This window comes from Podarcis vaucheri (assembly GCF_965113315.1).
Source record: "Podarcis vaucheri genome assembly, chromosome: 2".
In the NCBI taxonomy this organism is placed as follows: Eukaryota; Metazoa; Chordata; class Lepidosauria; order Squamata; family Lacertidae; genus Podarcis; species Podarcis vaucheri.
In genome coordinates, this window is record NC_138760.1 from 70,666,515 (window position 1) to 70,687,815 (window position 21,301).

The 21,301-nt window shown below is 41.5% G+C and overlaps 1 protein-coding gene across 1 annotated transcript in view; it reads left to right on the forward strand.

The window, feature by feature from the left end:
• Positions 1-17,928: 17,928 nt before the first annotated feature.
• SGCD (sarcoglycan delta) overlaps positions 17,929-21,301 on the forward strand; it is a 410,213-nt gene continuing 406,840 nt past the window's right edge. Inside the window, exon 1 of the mRNA XM_082211838.1 lies at positions 17,929-18,132. The gene's annotated coding sequence lies outside the window, so the exon portion shown is untranslated. The remainder of the gene's footprint in view (positions 18,133-21,301) is intronic.

Below are 21,301 nucleotides of genomic sequence, written 5' to 3' on the forward strand. Positions count from 1 at the left end.
TGCTGATTCTCCATGATTAACTTGAAGCATGATGCATAGAAATGGCCAGTTTTATTATTGGTCTTGGTGTGGTCTATGAAACTCTGAGAAGTATCTTAATATTGTATACACACAGATAACTGTGAAACCTTTTACATCATTACGCAGAATCTACATCATAGATGACAAAATCAAGGTATTGTTTCTAGTTCTTGGGTCTTCATGTTACACAGCAGATATTGCCAAGCTAAATGAAAATGAGAGTGAAAAACTTAAACCAACTTTGGAATGGTTCAAAAATTATCATTACTTTAGATTGATGGGTGTGGCCAACACACTGGGATGAGGTTGCACTGCCCAACAGCAATGTTGCTGCTGCTTACTGGGACAATGTGAAGGCAGGATATAGGTGAGGTCAGGGTTGAATGAGTACATCATCTGAATAAATATGGTGTTTCTGCTGGTACTCCCATGCAGCATCAACCTTGCTGCTGTGGTGCCCTTGTACTATTCTGGCAAGTGGCAGCAAAGTCACTGTCAGGAGGGTGACACCGTGCTGCTACCTCACCACAATAGCCACTCCTTCCTTGTTAAATGTAAAAAAATACCTTTAAAAACTACTGCACAAGGTCAAATGGGTTTTGTTTGTTTAACCTAGCTAGTACTATGGATGCCTCAGAGCAGACATAGGCAAACTCGGCCCTCCAGATGTTTTGGGACTACAATTTCCATCATCCCCAGCTAACAGGACCAGTGGCCAGGGATGATGGGAGTTGTAGTCCCAAAACATCTGGAGGGCTGAGTTTGCCTATGCCTACCTCAGAGCTACTAAAGAAATATCCCATTGTTTCCCTTTAAATCAGCCTTCTCTAACCTGATGCCTGCCAGATATTTTGAACTAAAACTCCCATTGTCCCAAACATTTGGGTCTTCTAAGGTCTTGAAAGCATTTTAAAAAATAAAAAAACAGGTGAGCACATATCCACATCACCTTTAAGTCTTGGCTGACTGACAGGCATTGATGCTATTGTCTATTAATTGGTCACATTTTGTTAGTTGGTAGACATCTATGAGATTATTTAGGAAGTACAAGGTTTTATGATGGTTCTCTCCGATGGTCACATTAGGGAGTTAACTTCATACAATGTCAATAATGCATGGACAGGTACCCTTTCGTGTTTTAATTGAATTCAACATAAATTAATTTGACAGGGCTTTACATGTTGCAAAGGACGGCTTATCTACCTTGGTAGAGTACTGCTTCTCCTTTATTTATTTCTTTGTTGTTTTAAATAGACACAATATATGGCAGAGCACTTTTGACTGAGTTGTGCTTCGGTGCAGCTGCTGCCCAGCAATATTTTCAAAACAGAGCATGCTCTTCATCAAAGAAATCCTATTTTGCAATCAAATGCTAAATTTAGAAAAACCTTTCACAAATATGGTTGAAAACATTTTTTTTTCCAGATAGATATTTATTGATTTTCAAAAGAAAAAGAAAAAAAAGAAAAAAAAAGGAGCCACATACCACAAACAAAAACGCAAAGAAGAATAACAACAAAACACTAAACACGTATACAGTATATCCAATAAAATATTTCACTTATCAAAATAACATTGTCGTCTCTTTTTGGACTTCCTTCAACTCGCCCGTAAATCTTCCATAATAAACATCAGAAATACACATTGCCTGGTTTGTATTGTCATTACACCTTCCTCTTCCTCTATTTTCCTTAGACAATACCTCTTAGTCTTTCACAGTGCTTCTCTGAATCCCCTTAACGTTATTTGACCTTTACTTATGTATTCCAGATAATTTACGTATTTCCCCCAGTCCTTGATAAACTTTTGGTCTTTAAGATGTCTAATCTTCCCCGTTAATCTATCCAAGTCCGCGTAGTCTACTAACTTCAATCTCCACTCCTCTATTGTTGGCAGTTCCTTTTTTTTCCATTTCTGTGCAAGGACTATCCTTGCTGCTGTGACTGCGTAATAGACAAACTTATGGTCTTTCTTTTTTATTTCATTCCCTAACATCCCTAACAGGAAGATTTCAGGTTTTTTAATAAACGTATATTTCAGCACCTTCTTTAGTTCAACATATACCTCTTCCCAAAATTCTCTCACTCTCCTACACTCCCACCACATATGGTAGAAGGAGCCCTCCTTCTCCTCACATTTCCAACATTTGCTATTTACTTTATACATTTTCGATAGTTTCGCAGGTGTTATGTACCACCTGTAAAACATCTTCATGACGTTCTCTTTCACTGTCGTACACGCAGTAAAATCTAGACCTTCTTTCCAAAGAATCTCCCAGTCCTCAAATTGTATAGCATGGCCTACATCACTAGCCCATCTGATCATTACCGTCTTAACTTCTTCATCTGCCAAATTCCAATCCAATAGCATCTTATACATCTTAGATATTATTTTCACCTTATTATTTATAATTTCCGTCTGGAATTTTGAGTCCTTATCTGCGTACCCTCTATCTTTGACCTCTTTTCTAAACATCTCATTAACTTGAAAGTGATGTAGCCAGTCATACACATACTCCTTAACCTGCTCATATGGTTTTAGTTTCCATTTCCCATCTTCTTTCCTTAGCAGTTGGCCATATGTTGCCCAGTCACTTCTCATATTAATTTTTTTAACACTCATCACCTCGAGGGGTGAAAGCCAATGTGGGATTTTAGGCTCTAATACATTTTTATATTTTTCCCATACTTCTATCAGAGGGCCTCTGAAAATATGGTTTTCAAACCCCTTATGTATTTTCCTTTTGCCACACCACAGATAGGCATGCCAACCAAACCTGTTGTCTGCGCCCTCTAAATCAAGTAACTCCATATTCTCTAATCTGACCCAGTCTTTTATCCAACAGAGGCATGATGCCTCATAGTATAGTCTCAGGTCTGGCAGAGCAAAGCCTCCCCTTTCCCTTCTGTCTGTCAACAGTTTAAATTTTATTCAAGGTTTTTTGCCCTGCCAAATAAATCTTGATAGTACTCTTTGCCATTCATTAAACATTCGACTCCCCTTAATTATGGGAATAGTCTGGAATAGAAATAGTAGCCTCGGTAGTACATTCATCTTAATACTATTAATCCTTCCCCAAAGGGACAGTCTCAGTCCTCCCCATACTTCCAAATCTTTTCTTATATCTTTCCACACTGGCTCATAGTTGTTTTTAAATAAATCTATATTTTTAGTTGTGAGCCAGATCCCCAAATATTTCACTTTCTTGACCACCTGTATCTGTGACTGGTTTTGGATTATTTCTGTTACACTTTGGTCCATGTTCTTTACCATTATCTTTGTTTTTCTTTTATTTAATTTGAAGCCTGCTATGTCCCCGAATTGGTCTATTTCCTTTAAGATTTCTTCTAATGTAGTTACTGGGTCTTCTGTCATAATTACTAAGTCGTCTGCAAATGCTTTGGTCTTATAGGCATATTGTCCAATTGTTATTCCTTTAATTTTTCCATTTTGCCTAATTGAATTCAATAGCACCTCTAATACCATTATAAATAGCAGCGGAGAGAGTGGGCATCCCTGTCTTGTACCTTTCTGTATCTTTATTTCTTCTGTCACGATGTTATTTATGATCAATTTGGCTTTTTGTTCTCTGTATATTGCATTCACACCATTATAAAACTCTCTGCCCACTTCCATATGTTCCAGATTCTTCAACATAAAGTCCCATGCCACATTATCAAACGCTTTTTGTCTACAAACATCATTATGGCCTGCTTGTCAATCCTAACCGATAGGAATTCTAACATATTGATTATATTTCTTATATTGTCCTTCATATACCTGCCTGGAAGGAATCCAGCCTGATCTTTATGGATGATTTCTACCAGGAGAGACTTCAATCTTCTCGCTAGAATTCCCGCAAAGATTTTGTAATCCGTATTCAGCAACGAGATTGGCCTATAATTTTTGACCTGAGTTAGATCTGCGTCCTGTTTCGGGATAAATGTAATAAACGCCTCTTTCCAGGTCTCCGGGATTTCCCCCTTTCTCAAGATGTTATTCATAATCTCCTTCAAAGGATTCACTAATACAGATTTCATCTCTTTGTAGTAGCCCGCTGTGAATCCATCAGGTCCCGGAGCCTTCCCTCTTTTTAGATCTTTAATTACCTCCTCTATCTCTTCTATTTTAATTGGTTCATTTAATCATTGTTTCTTATCCATCGGGATTTTCTGCACCATTTTATCTTTCAAAAATCTTTCTATCCTCCTTGAATTGTTTCTTTCTTTATTTTTGTAAAGACTTCTATAATAATCTAGAAATTCTTTCCTAATTCCTTTTGGATCGGTCACCTCTTCTCCCTCTGTTATAATTCTGTTTATTGTACCTTGTTCCTTCCTCTTCTTAATTTGCCACGCAAGCCACTTACCAGATTTATTTGAGCATTCAAAACTCTTTTGTCTTAGTTTTTTGATATTCCACTCTACTTCTCTATTTAATATTGCAGCAAATTGGGTTTGCAAAATTTTTATATTTTCTTTTGTTTTCTGACAGTTAGGTTTCCGAATTAATTTTTGTTCATTCTCCATAATTTGTCCTAGAATTTCTTCTTTTCCTTTCTCTCTGTTCTTATTTTTGATCGCATTCTGTTGTATAAAGTATCCTCTTATTACGGCTTTACTTGTGTCCCAAACTATATTAATGTCCGTACCTTTGTCACAGTTGTCTATAAAATAATCTGTTAGTTTTTTATGTGCATCTTCTACAATTCTCTGGTCATCTAGAAGATATTCCTTCAGTCTCCACCTGAAGGTTCTTTTCTCATAACTCTCCAGTTCCCATTCTATCGGACTATGATCTGAGATTACTCTCGGTTTAATTTCAACTTGTTTAATCCTAGGGCATAGTTCACTTGATATCCAGACCTGATCTATCCGCGACATCGACTGATGAGGTTCAGAATAAAATGTATATTGTTTATCCAATGGGTGCCTGAGACGCCAAATATCTATCAGATTACAGCTTTTCACCATTGAGAAGAATGATTTTGGCAATTTCCCTTCTTTATTTGTTCCTACCCTATGCTTATCCGCTTCTAAAGAAACTACACCATTCATGTCACCCATTAGAATAATTTTCTGATCCATGTATTCCAAAATTTTCCCTTCGAGGTATTTAAAGAAGTCAGTCTTATTGCTGTTTGGTGCATAGATCCCAATCACGATCAGATTCTCTCCTTGCCAATTAATCCGAACAGCTACAATCCTCCCTTCTTCATCTTTAAATATTTGTTTGGCTTCAATCTTTTTTTTGATATACAACACAACCCCTCTTTTCTTTTCTCTATCAGAGGATTCAAATTCAACTCCCAATCTTTTATTAATTAGCAATTTTTTGTGTTTTTTAGCCACATGCGTCTCTTGGAGACAAATAATGTCCAAATTTTTCTTTTTCAAGAATTGCTCGATTTTATTCCTCTTATTTTTCTCATTCATTCCATTAATATTCCAACTCAGAATTTTTAATCCCATAGTGCCTGACCTTCACCTAACTTTTCTCTTTCTTTCCCCCCCTCTTTTTCCTTTTTTAATTTTCTGTGTTTCCTTCCTCCCCTTCTTCTTCCTCTTCGTCCGATCCGCTTCCGCTCGCTTCTTGTTCGTCCTCTGTTCTTATATCTCTAGGCGATTTTTCCTCTGCTTCTCCTACCCCACCTTCCTCTGATTTCAACTCCTTGTACTTCCTCAAAAATTTCCCAGTTTCTTCTGGGTTTAATAGTCTATGCCTTTTGCCTCTGTATTCAAATGAAATTCCTTCGGGGAACTCCCATCTAAATTCAATTCTATTCTTTTTCAGAGTCTGTGCTAGTGGTTTATAAGGGTCTCTTCGTTTAAGTAGTCTAATTGGAACATCTTTGAAGATGATTATGTAATTTCCCCCTATGTTCAGCCTTTTTTCCCTATTCTTTTGTAATATCTTATTTCTTACTTCCTTGTCCCTGAATGTAATCAAGCAGTCACCTGTAAATTTTTTCACTTTTGTTGTTTTAACCCGCATTCTAAATGCATTCTGGATACTTCTGGCCATTTCTTCTTCTGGAACCTCCATCCAGGTCGCCAACTCTTTTGTCAATCTTTCCTTAATATTTTCACCTTGTATTTCCGGGATGGCTCTTAACCTCAAATTCGCCTCTCTCTGTCGGAGTTCATTCATTGCTATAACGTCTTTAATCTCCTCTTGTGCTTTATTTAAATCCGACATTTCGGCTTTAATCCTATCCTTATCCCGTTTAATATCCTTTAATTCCAATCTTGTCTTTTTCATTCCTTCCTCTACATTTTGTGTTCTTCTAGAGACTTCTTTTATCTGGCCTTTAAGTTCATTTACAGTTTCGTCAATCTTTTTATCCATGTTTCCAATTTTGTTATCTACTTGTTCTAACTTTTGCTCTAAATTATTTTGGCTCTGTTTGATTTCCACTAGCATCTTCATAATATCCGCCTTAGAATCTGTTTCCTGTTTAGAACCCCTCCTTTCTCCGGGAGTCCCCCCATTCGTACCTTTCTTTGCCATATGAGACATCTTATATTCCTATGTTTTCCTCAATCCCCCCGTATATAACACCTTGACTTATACCTCCTCTCTTCTATTTTTCCTTTTTTTTTACTGTTTGTTCTGCATAAACTACTATTTCCCATTCAAATATTTCCAAACATATAATATCCTTCTGCCACACAGAATACTCCCCAATCAGATAGACAGAATACTCCCCCAATACTCCACACAGAGTACACCCCCAATCAGTTAAACAGATAGTCCAATATTACTTAGGAGGAAGAAAGGGTAAAATAGAGAGAGAGAAGAGCCAACAGGATGGGGGAGGAGAAGGTAAATTGTAAGTCAGTTAATCTTGGTTTCTCCACTAGGGGTCGCCGAGTCTTCTGAGCCTACTTCCCAAAGCATAGGAGTGACCTATTTCGGAAGCGTCCAGTCTCTCCTACATCAAACAGTCTCGAAGAGCAAGTGGGGGGGGAATATATTTTGCAGCGTGGCCAAAGTCTTTATGTATTTTCCTCACAGCAGGAGTGGATATAGGCGCTCTTTCCTTTTTCCTTCTTCCTCTTTAAGCTCTTACTCAGTCCACCACGCTCCGAAAAGTTTTTTTTTTTTAATGGGAGTGGAGCCTTCTCTTCCGCCCCTTCTCTCTGCGTTTTTAAATTCCGAAAAAGGGAGAAGTGCCCCTTTTATCTGCTTCAGCCTCCATTTCCTCAAGGACTCTCAACTGTAACAATTTATCCCTGGTCTCCACTTTCCTCCCACAAAAACCTTTTGATACACATTCTTTAGCAAAAGTCACTTTTAAAGGGAGATAAACCAGAGAGAAACAAAGTGTCCGCCAAGGCAACTCACTTTCACTTTTCCAGCACTGGAGTCGCGCTGTGCCGAACAGATTCCGTTTTCGAGCTGAACTCCATTTATATCTTAGTTTGCCTCTCAACTTCCTTGTTGGTTTTGTTGTAGCAATTTAAAGTTTTTAAAGTCGGAGTTCTTTTGTGTGAGAGCGCAGCGCTTTCCCAACAAGCTCGGGGCTTCGCTAAATGGAGGTCGGCAATGGCTTCCTTCGACCGCTGAGCTGTACCGCCGTACTCTTCACTTCGTTTCTGGAGCTACCTGACGGCTGAGCAGCTCGCTTTTGGTCGCTACTGGAACCAGCTGCTCTGGACACCCACCAGAGATATTTTCGGGGGGCTTCCGCGCCCTGAAACACCCCCTAATCCTCCAAAATAGCCCGGGGTTTCCCTCTCGGTAAAACCCCCGCTTGTAACGAGATCGCGCAGCACCGGAAGTCTAGTGGTTGAAAACATTTTTATTTTTTTCAGATTTAGAAACGATGAAGGTATGAAAGAGGAAGAAAAGAGAGAGGGGGCACATGCATAAGAAAGCCAGTGCAAGAACCAAGTATTACTGGAATGTGCAGAAGTCACGCACCCTGACCATTTGAACAAGATTCATTTGCATTTCTTCACCTGCAGAAAATATAGTATTGGCTCATCACTAAATATATTGGTAATCGCAAGTACTCAAAACTTAAAAAGAAAGCTTAGATAGATCCTCAGTATACTAAATTCTGCACAAGATTAGAGAAGCTTTGAATAGGCTTTGCCCACCAGTAATTTTACTTTTACACATTCCAAGGAAGAGGTTGCATTAGGTAGATGCTCTGCCTCCATGGATGGAGGCATAAATGCTTCTGAATACTAGTTGCTGGAAACCTCAGGAGGGCAGACTGCACGTGTGCTCAGGTCCCGCCAGCAGGATACCTGAGGGCATTTGGTTGGCCACTGCGATAACAGGATGCTGAACTAGATCAGAGTAATGTAGCAGGCTCTTATATTGTGAAGATCTTCTTTCTTATGGGAAGATCTAGAAGGACACATACATATGTGATATACCCAAATACTTATTGATGTTTCACCTGATGCAGGCATTTTGCACTTTCAAGATGTTTAAATAGTTCATTGACCTATCGATAAACAACACAGAATCAGAGCCAGTATGGTGTGGTGGTTAAGAGCAGTAGACTCATAAGCTGATGAACTGGGTTCGCGTCTCTGCTCCTCCACATGCAGCTGCTGGGTGACCTTGGGCTAGTCACACTTCTCTGAAGTCTCTCAGCCTCACTCACCTCACAGAGTGTTTGTTGTGGAGGAGGAAGGGAAAGGAGAATGTTAGCCACTTCGAGACTCCTTAGGGGAATGATAAAGCGGGATATCAAATCCAAACTCCTCCTCCACCTCTTCTTCTTCTTTATGTAGTCATATACTTTTTTAAGTCATAAGATTGTTTGGGAATACATGAGTATTGTGTTAAACTGGGTCTATGTCCCCTAGACAAGCTTTTCAAGAAAGACACTACAAAACTCAATTTGCAAGTCAGTATTTATTCTATTTCCACTTTTTAAGAAGAAAACTGTTGAGGCAAAGTTGTAAAGATCAGTCTTGATGATTTATTGAGGTCCAAAATGGCTGACTTTAAAAGCAATTTCGATTAGTATTCAGGGCAGTCAGGGGATTGAATCCAACAAAGTCACTATGTTTGCACAATGGAACTTTCTCTCTCTCTCTCTCCTCCCTCTGCACCCTCCAAATCTGCTCTAAAGAACTGGGGAAAACCCCGGACTTCATTCAATACAACCCAATATCTCCTGGCAGGAAAGTAAAAGGTCAGCTTCTATCTAGGCACCAGACACTGGTTTGCTGAGGCAGCTGATTGTTCAGGAGAGATGCATGAGGCAGCACTCAGCTCTTCCTCTAGTGGCCCAGTTCCTGACACAGGGTTCTTGTCTCTGATCTCACACCTAGCAGCCTTTTGAAGCACCAGATAGTGTGTTTTTCTTCCTGAGTAGCTAATCAGGATGAAGATTGCTTGAAGTCTCACCAGGATTCCAGGGGTAGAACTGTTAGCCATAGGAACCCCTAGGTCCTAGTGGACCATAGCTGTCAACATTTCCCTTTTTTAAAGGGAAATTTCCTTATTTTCGCAAGAAAAGGGAAAAGTTGACAGCTATGTAGTGGACACTGTAAATAAGTGAGTTGAGTAGCATGGAGGTAAACAAAAGCACAGCCAATAGAGAGAGAGAAAGTGAATGAAAGAAAGCAGTTGCCTTTTTCTTTCCTTTTTACGAAATTAATCCGCACACACTCATATATATATATGCACACACTTCTTGCAGCATGCAAAACATGACTCACCAACAGCAGGTGTCCTGCTGCTATGTTAGGCAGATTAGTAATTTTATGGTGGGGGCTGTTCTCCTTATATGGTATCTCAAGAGAAGCTTAAAATAGAACTTGTAGTGGGATGTATACAGTCAGTTTCCAAAGGTAAGAAATTGAGTTGGTCTCCGTAATATGAGTTGAGTTCTTTTTTAATGGATGAAGTTTGCCTTAGCAGTTGATGGATAAACTTTAGCTGGGATGGAATTGTGCATTTAGGAGTGCAATTAGCTGTTTTCAGCTTGCTGTATTATTGGAAGAGAGTGATCAGCTAGTGGAAATCAATGCAATTCACATGCAGCCACAGCCTAAATGGAAACTGTGAATTGTACACCTTAACTAGAAAGGTGTTTTGTTTTTGTTTATTTGGCCAAGTGCAACATGTTCTAAAAGAGGAAAGGCAACAGGCAACTGCTATGACACAAGATGCTATAAACAGTTTCTGGACATTTACTGTAAAATGCAGAAAGTTTGTAGTTCTGAATCATCTCCAGCACTAAATACATTTTTCTTGAAAAGCAATGGGATTTGCCATGTAAATATACTTAGGAGTAGGCTCTAAACCTTGCCTTTTCAGTGAAAGTTGCCAATATAGGACAAATGACAACACAGGGAAAATTACATGGTGCAGTGGACAGTTTAACTTTTTAAAAATCTCATACGCTTAATGACTTGCAGGCGATAATCAAAACTAAATCCTCTCTTATTATAGGCTTGCCTCATTTCCACTGATACAATATACCCTTTTCTTTGCAAGACAATTTTTATTTGAGATGTCTTGACTATGCTCGTATTCTACAAAATTTCATATTAGGATTATGAATGAAATACAGTTATCTGTACCCATAAACTCGCTGAAATAAGTACCTTTTAGTGTAATTCCATCTCACTTCTACAATATGGAACACTAATACTTGCCTGTCTTATAAATTTGGGGTAAATATTTCTTTGATAATGCACGCAATAAAGTAAAGTGCTGTGAACACATAAAAACACTGTATAAACATATGGATACATTTGTAAAATACAAAGCTGGAAAGAATAAAGTAAACTTGGTTAGAATTGCCGCACAAATATAGGAACTAATCTGTAACCCTGTTTCTGGAGCTGAACTAATTCCTTAATATTAAGGGCATTGATGGGAGGTGGAGTATGAAAGATCTTTGTAATGGAATTGAAGAGAAAGAGATAAGTGAAGACTAGATGGATTTCATAGCATGAGGCTGCTGCTGTTTTTGCTTTGAAGGAAGCAAGCACAGCTCAGTTAAAAAGGCATGGGTCAATATTAATAAAAACACAAGCCCGTCTGTTGGGAAAGATTGTTATTTTATAGGTTGCATTATAGTAAACCATTATTTTGTTATAACTAAAAATGAGCTTATCACTGAATATAGCTCACTTCAAATGCAAAAAAAAGGTAAGCACTAATACATAGCAGATACTGGAGATTCGAGTAGGATTGAGCCAAAACAAGGGAGACCATTTTTGTGAATATTTTGGTTCCCTGGAAAACAATGCTTCTTTAATCAAAGGTGTCACTGGGGAGGAAAGGGAGACATCTCTGTTGCCAAGACAACTGAATAGAAGCTTCCTGTTTTGCTGCATTGCATTGCATTGCACTGCAACAAAACGGGTGCAGCAAGTTAAGGTGTGTCCCATGACAGAGGCATCTCTGCTGTGAGCATCAGCTTAGTTTCTTTTGCCAAAAGGATACAGAACTAATGTGGTGTCAGTCAGACTAGGACCAAGAACTCCTGGATTCAAATTATTATCTAGCTAGGACACTCAGTGGGTGACATAATGGCAGCCACTCTCTCTCAACCTAATCTACTTCATGAGGGTATTGTGAGAATAAAATGGGAAGAAGGAATTTAGACTCTGCTCTGAGCTTCTTTGAAGGAAAGCAGAATACAATGATAATAATTTATTACCCGCCCTTCATCCTAAAGTCCCAGGGCAGGTCATAATATTAAGCCCCATAATAAAACAATATTAATTCCATATTCTTAACCTTATAATCTTTTAAATGTAAATAATTAATGGAACTTGGGGAAAATGCACCTTTCTTTGCCCACAGTGACATCATTAAATTACTTGGCTATATATTATAATGATGTCATCAGCATGTGGAACTACACCAGGCATAGGCAAACTCACCGCTCCAGATGTTTTGAGACTACAATTCCCATCATCCCTGACCACTGGTCCTCTTAGCTAGGGATGATGGGAGTTGTAGTCCCAAAACATCTGGAGGGCCGAGTTTGCCTATGCCTGAACTACACTGTCTAGATCATCCTTTCCTCAAAATTGGGTCTCCATAAGTTGTTGCGCTAGGCTCCCTATCATTCCTAGCCAGCAAGGCCAGTGCCTAGGGATGATGGGAGTTGTAGTTCAAGAACATCTGGGGAGCCAAAGTTGAGAAAGTCTGGTCTAGACTCAAGGGGATGGTGCCAAAAAAGCAACTGAAATAGAAAATGTAGTAGCTAGAAACAGTCATACACAAAATTCAAAAGAAGTACCCTGCCAAGTTGCCCTGTAAAAATAAACATGTGAAAATTGGGCACAGCCGTTTTCATGAGTCAGCTAAGGAGTACATGGCTTCTGCTATGACTGTTCATCAGCATTTTGCTGTCTAATAATATATTTCCTCCCCAGTAGGTCTGTGTATTGATCAGAATAACTAGAAAGCATGAGGCCTGCTGATGTTTCCAGTGTGCTACTGCCTGATTCCAGTGGTTATAGTTTTATGATCCTGGATTTTTCTTCACTAATCAAGCTAGAGATGACACAAGACAAGTTACCTTAAAGAACTCTTTCTTTGCCATTGCTGGAAATAAATTGTGACATGCAATTTTTAAAAGTCCCCCATGTGTTTTTTGTTGGGTCCACAAATCTAATTCAGAGTATTTCTTTGAGGCCTGACCTGCTTCTGTTTAGCAGAGATTTAATCTTTTAGCTTGTGAGTACAAGCTGTTGACAAAATAGCATTCTTATATGTTGAAGCAAGGCCTAGCAATGAGAGGACATTTTAATAGTGTAATGCAGAATAATCAATTCTCCTTGAGGGCACAGATCAATTCTATCTCTGTCTGGATAACCATCACATGCAAAATGCATAATCACAGAATGGCATAACGATGATGGGAAAGGGTTGGACCTACAGTTGTAATGTAGTTGCTAATTCTGAGCTATGAGCCAGGAAGTTGTTGTTTTAATGTATCCTTAGCTGTACACCCAGTTGGTAGCCAGAAGAAGTCTTACAAAAAGTCATGTTGTTTTTGATCGCATTTGATCCAAATGTAAAAGTTAAATTGGCCATCTGAGGCAGCCTTCTCCTGGAAATTGCTGGTGTTGATTCCTTTTGTTATCATATTAACAATCTGTTATGTACAGCAAACATATTTCAAGAAGCAGCTCTTAGAAAGTTCTCCTGTTGCCAGTATAGTCCAACCAAATCGAAGGAGAAGGTCACTAATTATGTAATAGAAAATAGATGAGGTCAGATGTACCGCCCAACAAATGATCTATGTATCTTGGATCTTTTGTTTGATTGGTTGTTCATCTGTTTACTTTCCTGCAAAAACTGATGTGACCAGATTGGAAGCATGGAGACATGTGGCAGAAGCCAAAGGGTTTGAACAGCCAACATCTTCCAAGCTAACATCACTAATGCAATTGAGAAGAACAAGGATATATATTACTTCAACATCCTCCTCCAAAGCATTGCTACTGGAGAGCCAGGAACAAACAGGATGGTCTGACAGTGACTTAACTGCTGCTTACCCGGATGGTACATAGAGAGGGCAGAGCAGTGATGGGGTGAGGGCTGTGCAGGAGCACTGCTAGGACTAATTAAGCACTCCCACTTGTGTGCCTACACAGCTGCAACCTTGCTGCCACCCTACCCCACCCTATCACAGAAAGCAACAGTGACAATGCTGTCAGGAGGGCAGTGGCACGGCACTGGCCAGCTGTTCCCGTTAAGACCCCCAGTAAAAACCACTCCTAGACCTGTCAGTCACAAAACAGCTATCCTTCCCTTTTCTCTTCACCCTGGCATTTTCAAGCATGGAGAGAAATGCTTTTCTTTTAGCAGACATACTAGCCCTATTCACACATGCGTGATGCCAATAAAAGGTTTGATGATGATGATTACTCACATGCAGGGCATATGTTTACACAAGAATGGGACCATATTTTTAGCCCCATCCTTGACTTTGCATCTTCTTCCTGAAGCAATCATGAATTGCATGCAGCTATCTGTAAGGAAAGCTCAACACCTCAACCTCCTGTTTGTTGGTAGGAGCTCTGCATGATAGAGACACCCCACAACTGAGTGTCCCAACTGCAGGGGCCCTTATGGATGCTTGTGTGCTAACTTTTCTGCATGAATAGAACTTAAAACATGACCTTACCTCTAAGTCCACATAGGTGGTATTCTACTAATGAGCCCTGTGAGCACAATAATTTCTGCTTGTGCGACAGGACTTCCCCTCTCCCCCATGCCCTTCCCAAATCTGCTCCCTAGGTTTGAGGAAACCCTAGAACAGAGCAGGTGCCTGGGGGGAGGAGAGAGGGAGAAGTTGTGCTGACAGAACATTCACCTTAGTGTTTTGTTGTTATGCAAACAATGCACATACAGACTCTTGTTTGCATCCAAATTACTGCAGCAGAACAGATTGCTTCAGAGGTCCTCAATTTGGTTTGGGGCACTTCAGAAAGATTCCACTTCAACTCATACAAGCCCTAAATATGTCCAAAGTGGTCTACTTTGATTTGTATTTATCCAAATCTGCTGCATATCCCTAGTATCTAGAACTTGCAACACAGAGGTGGATCTATTAAGTTACAGTATTTCATGATGAGATACTAGTTACACCCTGATCCCTTCACTGTAATTCCACAGTCCTACAGTATCAATGTCATGAGTATTGTCATTGCTATAGTCATGGTTTATCATTGCAGTTATTGCTTCATGATTCCCATCCTCATAATAGTGTATTTTCTATATCATAATTATCAACAAAATTGGGTATGGTCTTTAGGATATGAATGTGGAATCCATGTTGTTATCATTCTAATTGTAGGCATGATGTGCAGGAGATCAACCATAATTTATGTTATTGTGGAAAGTCACCAAAGCTTACAAACATAGTTGGATGAGTAATATTGGACTCTACAAAGTGGAAGAGGAGACAAATCCATTATTCATTTGCTTGCTAGCTTGTAAACTGGGCCAAAAATATTTGTTTCAGCTGTGTTAACATTTGTCGAGTTCCCCTGGCCATATGCTGTGCAAACAAGCCTTTTCAAGACTTCTTGTCCTAGGCAATTGTATTCAAGGAAAGGTGTTTTTCAGTTCCTTAAAATCTTTCCTTTTTTGTTTTTGTTTTTTGAGGAAAGAAGAATTTAAGTGTTCCTAGCAAAGGCAAGCAATCCGTAAAACTCTTTCTAGATTGACTCTGGTAAGGTTGTTCAGGTCAGATCAATCAGTTTGCTGGCTATTTCATTCCCATTGTCCTGAATGTACAATGTGCTAACGGAACAATTATAGTTTCAGCATCAGCAATACTGAAGACAGCACTGCTGGACTATTTTTCAGTGACAATGCATGTCACTGAACTATACGCAGTTGGCTGTTTCCTGATTTGAACCTAGGAACACATATAAGGTTGTTTCCTCTTTAGTTACTAATTTGGTAAAGCCATAATTCCACCTCACCTAACAGCTATCTCTTCCTTCTAATTGCTAAACATTTACTAGTACAGTACACTCACTTTAATGTTTCATCTAGTCCAACCCCCTGCAGTGCAGGAATCTTTCTCCCAATGTTGGGCTCAAATTCATGACCCTGAGATTAGGAGTCTTATACTCTATGGACTGAGCTATGATTTGCATCCAATGTGTATTAAGTGCTAAGTGTTTTGAGACCAGCAGGTACTAAACAGAAGAATTGTCTGACACATTTAATAAACTATCCTTTATATCTGGTATGCTGCTCTAAAGAACATATTATTAAAAATTATAAACAGCATCAAAGAGAACAATGTTATTTTAAACAGTTTGGTCATGGAAAGAGATCTGATAATTTATAGACATGCTAATCATTATCTCTTCCATTAAACTAGCACAGAAGTTTGCTTCAGAGGTATTACTTAATTTTATTTCTGGAAATACAAGTTCAGAGACAAGGCTGTGCTCAAGTCTGCCTGAACTAAATGATGCTCTAAGTGCTGTTTGTGGAAGATGACAGTGTAAAGACTTAATTGTCTGTAACAGGCATCCCACATAAAAGAGTACCTTAAAAGCTGGGAACAGTAAGAGAAAACACATCATAACAGCTGTTCAAAAGCCTGAGCAAATAGCATGGTCTTCACCTTGCACCAAAAAATTCCCCATGGAGGTTCCAGGCACCCACAAATTTTGGTGCCAGGGCCATTGATTCTGCATGGCACCCATGGTTCCGGGTGCCCACGGTCAGAGGCCAAGTTGGCACTCTTGCCTCCAAGTGTTTCTATTTTCTAGGGCAAGCCCCAGATTTACTGAAGCCATTTTCCTGGAATTTCCTGCTTTTCCTTAGGACATCTTTATTTTCATCGGAGAAATATTGGAGGGTATGGTAGGTCGTCCCTGTTTTCATCAGAGAAATGTTGAAGGGTATGGAGATAGTCGACCCCTGAGCCATCTGAAGGCAGTCCTGTATAGGGATGCATTTTAATGTTTAATGTGTTAGTTTGCTTTTAAATGTGTTGGAAGCCGCCTAGAGTGGCTGGGGCAACCTAGTCAGATGGGCGGGGTATAAATAGTAATATTACCATGTATTATGGAACAGGGTGTCGGAGAAATGCGGGGGGGGGGATATGGACCAACATATGGTCCAAACGATGCTATGAAGTAGTTTTCAGCGACTAAAAAAAAAGTTAGACTAACATTTAAAATGGCAAAAGCTGGGCTGGTAAGTACGCTGAGGTAAACGTAGTCAAGCGCTACCATATCCCGTCCTTGTGTTATTTTATTTTGCTTTATTTTATGAGGAAATCCTTGCCTCAGCTTCCACTCGGGCCGGTGAGCGCGCGCGAGATTAGTTTGAGAGAAAAAAGGGGGCTCGCCAGGCAGTGGCGTAGCGTGGGTTGTCAGCACCCGGGGCAAGGCAAGTAATTTTCGCCCCCCAACCCGTGGATTTTAGAGCTGCGGGTGCGAGCGCCCCGCCCAGATGTTGCGCCCGGTGCGTCTGGCCCCCCCTGCACCCCCCCCCACGCTACGCCACTGTCGCCAGGTGCTTCCCTGCGCGCGAGTGCGCGCGCGCTACGGAGAGGTAGCGCTTCGCTCCTGCCCTCAACATCTTGCAGCTCGAGGGCCGCGCCGCTCTGTCTTTCCTCAGCTGCTTTACTTCGCAAGGCTTGCTGCGAAAGGCTCAATTGGCGAAGCGGGATTCCTGGAGTTGGCAGCGAGGGAAAGTCCCGGTTCCACAGCGTGAGGCAGAGAGCAGGCGCGCGCGAGAGAAAACACCCTGCGCCGCCCCCTCCCCTTGCTATTCCTTGGCCCGTTGGCGCGCGCGCCAACACACACACACACACGCGGAAGACGCGGCACGTGGGAGGCTCCGAGGAGGCTCTTCTGTTGCTGCCGCCGCTGCTGAGGCGAGCTTGGCGTTCAAGCCGCCGCTGCCAACGCTGAGCTTCGCCAGGAACCCCGCGAGCACGAAGCGAGGAGAGAGCACTGGAAGCGCCGGCAGGGGAGGGCGCGCGGCACGAGGGAGAAGCCTGGCAGCGCCGAAGTGAGGCGGCGGCGGGAGGCGAGCGGGAATCTCCCCTGCCTTGCCTTTCCTCACAGATAGCCGGCCAGGCGGCGGCGGCGGCGGCGGCGGCAGCTGCTGGATGTGCGCTCTGCGGCGCAATGCTTCGCCGCGCAGGGAGGCGGCAGGATCCGGCTGAGTCCGGCGCGCGCTGCTGAGCTGAGGCAGGGGGCCGGCGGAGGGAGAGCGGGGGAGTTCCGTGTATGCAGCCCCCGGCCCGGAGAGGATGCCCCGTCCTGCGCGCGCCTGAGGACTTCTCCCGCCGGGACTTGGCGAGGCGAGTGCTGGCCAGGCTTGGCTGCCCCGGCTTCGTCAGCTGCTGTCCGGCGGTGCTGGCTCCACAGCAGGAGGCACCATGATCTCCTAACCGGCTCGGAGGAGTCTGGCTCGCTTGCTCTTTCTTTCCTTTCCCTCCCCCCCCCCCCACCCTCCGTTCCAATGGAATTACCCGCCACCGCCGGCTGGAGTTGGAGCTGCTGAACTCGTGTTTGCTCGGCGAGCTCCAGAGCGCCGGCCAAGAAAGGAGTGCACGTTTTGCTCCGTCCTGGATGCTTTCAGAGGGGATCGGCTGGAGCTGGCAGAGCCTCGAACCACAGGGGTGGGGTGAGTACCTCGCCTTGAATGGGAGGGAGTTGGGGGAGGAGGAGGGATACAAGGCTCTCCCTATTTCCCCCCACACACACTCTACAAACGCATACACACAGATCCTTGTGCATCCATCGTGTTACTGCTGTCCAGTTGCACTAAGTTCCTTGGGGTTTGCAGTGACTCCCCGCTTGGCACATTCTGGCGTGGTGGGTACCATGAAAGAGAGCAAAAACTGTCTTCCTGCTCTACCAGGCGGTTCCTAAAGCCGTGTGTGTGCGCGCGTGCTGGAGTGTGTGGCTTCCTGATTTGCATTCCAAGAGGGAGAAGAGAGTCTCTCATGAGCACTGATGGGATGTTGTAATTCTCTGTGACGAACGCCATCCAAAGGCATTTTCCAGCAAGCCTTATTCCCCACTTCGCCCCTTAGAGGAGTTTGGAAACAGTCGTCCTGGGTTTAGATGACAGTATCAACAGCAGAAGTAAAAAGCTACATGTATAGTATGAGTACAACAAGTCCATGGTCTGAAAGAGAGGTCATTGCATTGGTGAGCAAATCAAAACTATCACATCGCTGCCAGAGCAAGGGAACTCTTGACACAGGTGCCTTTCCCCTTTTTAATTTGAAAAGGCTAATCCAGGTGAACAGATTCAGGCAGTGGCTCTAGTTGCTACCCATCAACAAGTGGATTTTTTTAATTTTTATTTTTGGACAGATGAGCAAAGAGCTTCCTTTCCAGTAGTGTGCCTGGTTGAGAAGTGTCATAGATTCAGGCTGAATCTTAGCAGAGGCAAATAGAAAAGCGTGACTTGCCTATCTTTTTAGTTGTGCTCATATATGTGCTGTCTATAGATGCCACATTTCTGATGGTGCACTGCTGTGAAACAGGAAACACTCAGTTGAATCTCTTTAATTGTCTTGGAAGGGTGACACAAACTTTGGGGCAGCCAAGCTGCCCTTTAGATTGAAGGGATGGAACTAGATTGCAGACAAGGGGTTTCATAAGTGTATGTGTGTGTTTTCTTGCTTTCAGAACAATGTTATGCTGCAGCAGTAAGCATTCTTGGAAAATAATAGCCCTTCAGTCATAAAATCTCTCAACCATGAATTGTAGAACTCTGAATTGCTGACCGTTTTTTTTGATAACACACCTAATAATTTTCTGATGTCCTGCTGAAGTTGTAGTTGATTCAAGAAGATTGCATGTGAAATGTAACACCAAGAAAGTGTGTCATAGTCTTTTCTTTATTGTTGTTGTTGTTTTTTGGTAGAGTAACATAGTAAAGAAGGGGGAAATGATACAAAATACTGATTTGTAAATCAAAATCTCAAAACATTTAGGGCTTAAGTATAAATATGCTCAGGTCAGTTCATTCTGTTCTAGCATTTCTGGATTTTTGCTTTGTATTTCAGCCGTTTTCTGTCATTTTAAGGCATGACAAGATCTATGTTGAATTGTTTTGGTGAAATCTTGCCAAATGGCTTAGAAAGTATAATGTCAGCACCATACCCAGGCAGCAGAGACTATTATTGGAATAAAAATGGTAGAGTACTCTTGTGTAGTAAATGATTTGTTTTCTCCGAAAAGTTGTAACAAGTGTAGAAATCTTGTTGCACACTTTCCCTTCAAAGAGTCTTGGCAGTGCTCTGTGAAGGAAGCACCATTCATGCTGGTTTTGTGTTAATTCTTCAGCCTATGACCATTGTATTTGGTTAATAGAGCAATCCTAACCCCTGATTTGTGCTGCTGGAGGGCTTAAGAATAAGGTGGGAGTGTTCCTGTGCCATGTTGTGCAAGTAGGGAGGGTGGGCTCTGCCGCCGTGAAGGCTCTCACTGTACCTGCCGGAACTGTGGTAGAGCACACACTACTGCCAGTGCTGTTCCGTCATAGCCCCCTGCCCCCCCCCAACCAAAAGAGCATAACAGGGATTGTGGGGTTGTGGGTGCAGCAGGGCTGCCAATGGATCTGTTGGACCCAAAGCTGACATATTTCTTGGACAGGAGCTGGCATTGCAAAAAATAAAACAACTGCCCCCACTTTCTGACCTGGATGGTGTGAGTGGTAAGGCTTTAGGTTTTCTGCTTTGTTCTTCCCTGATGCTCATGGTCTTTTAACTACTCACTAAGTTTCAGAACTTATACTGCATTTGTCAACAAAGGATCTTGGCTCTATTTCACAACTTTACACCCTGATGGATCTTTGGATGAAATCATGAGTAAAATACTATTGGCAAGTAAAGTGTTCAGCTGACTTTGAAGTCAAAATGCAAAGGAGTGGTTTATCTTTTTCATTTTTGTAGTAGTGTGGCTGAAGGAGAAGTTGGCTAACTCATCTTTTTTCCTTTTGCCTCAAACACCTTTGTTTTCTTCAGGCTCAGTTCTTGAAAAGCCCTTTGCTTTTGGAATAAGGACTTGGGCATTCGTTCACAATTTTAGAAAGCATTATATATTTGATTTAAAATGTGTTGTAGCCTTATCCTTGATTGTTCTAATGTTTACTCAGTAGGGTTTATTTAAAAATAGTTGTGCATAAGATCACAGCCTTAGACGTTCAAGATACTTATTATTGTAACTGATCACTTTTGTTTTGGCTTCACTGATTATGTATTGTGCATGTTTGCTGTGAACTCCCACTGAATTCAGCTGCATATACTTCTAAATAATTATGTTTAGAATGCAGACATAGTTATAGTTCCAGCGGAACAGTGGTGCCTTCCTGGGTGCAATGACACATTGCCCATGTTGCAGCATTGATGGGAGGATTTGGAGGAATCCTTACCAATAATCAGACATAGATTGCAGAACTGAATAAATGCTGCAGAAGCATTTTCTCTACCCAATCTCCTATCATCTCTTTCCCAAAGATTCTGCGACTTTAGGCTGTTGCAATCAGAGTGGCGATAGCACACTCCGTGTTGAAGGCTACTTCTGTTGTCATAGCAGAAAAAGTTAAATGTTTAAGCTATCATTGGGCTCACTTGAAGACTGGCTAGTCATAAACATTTAGGGAAGTTTTTGTGAAATGTTTTCCTTGCCCAGTGCAATGTGATGTTTATGATATAGTATGGCAAAAAGAAATAGGCTAAATTCTGCTTTACATCTGTGAATATTAATCCTCGGCTACGCTTTCCATTATACAAGCAAATGATCGTGCCTGAGAGCTGATTCATGCAGCCATTTTTTTT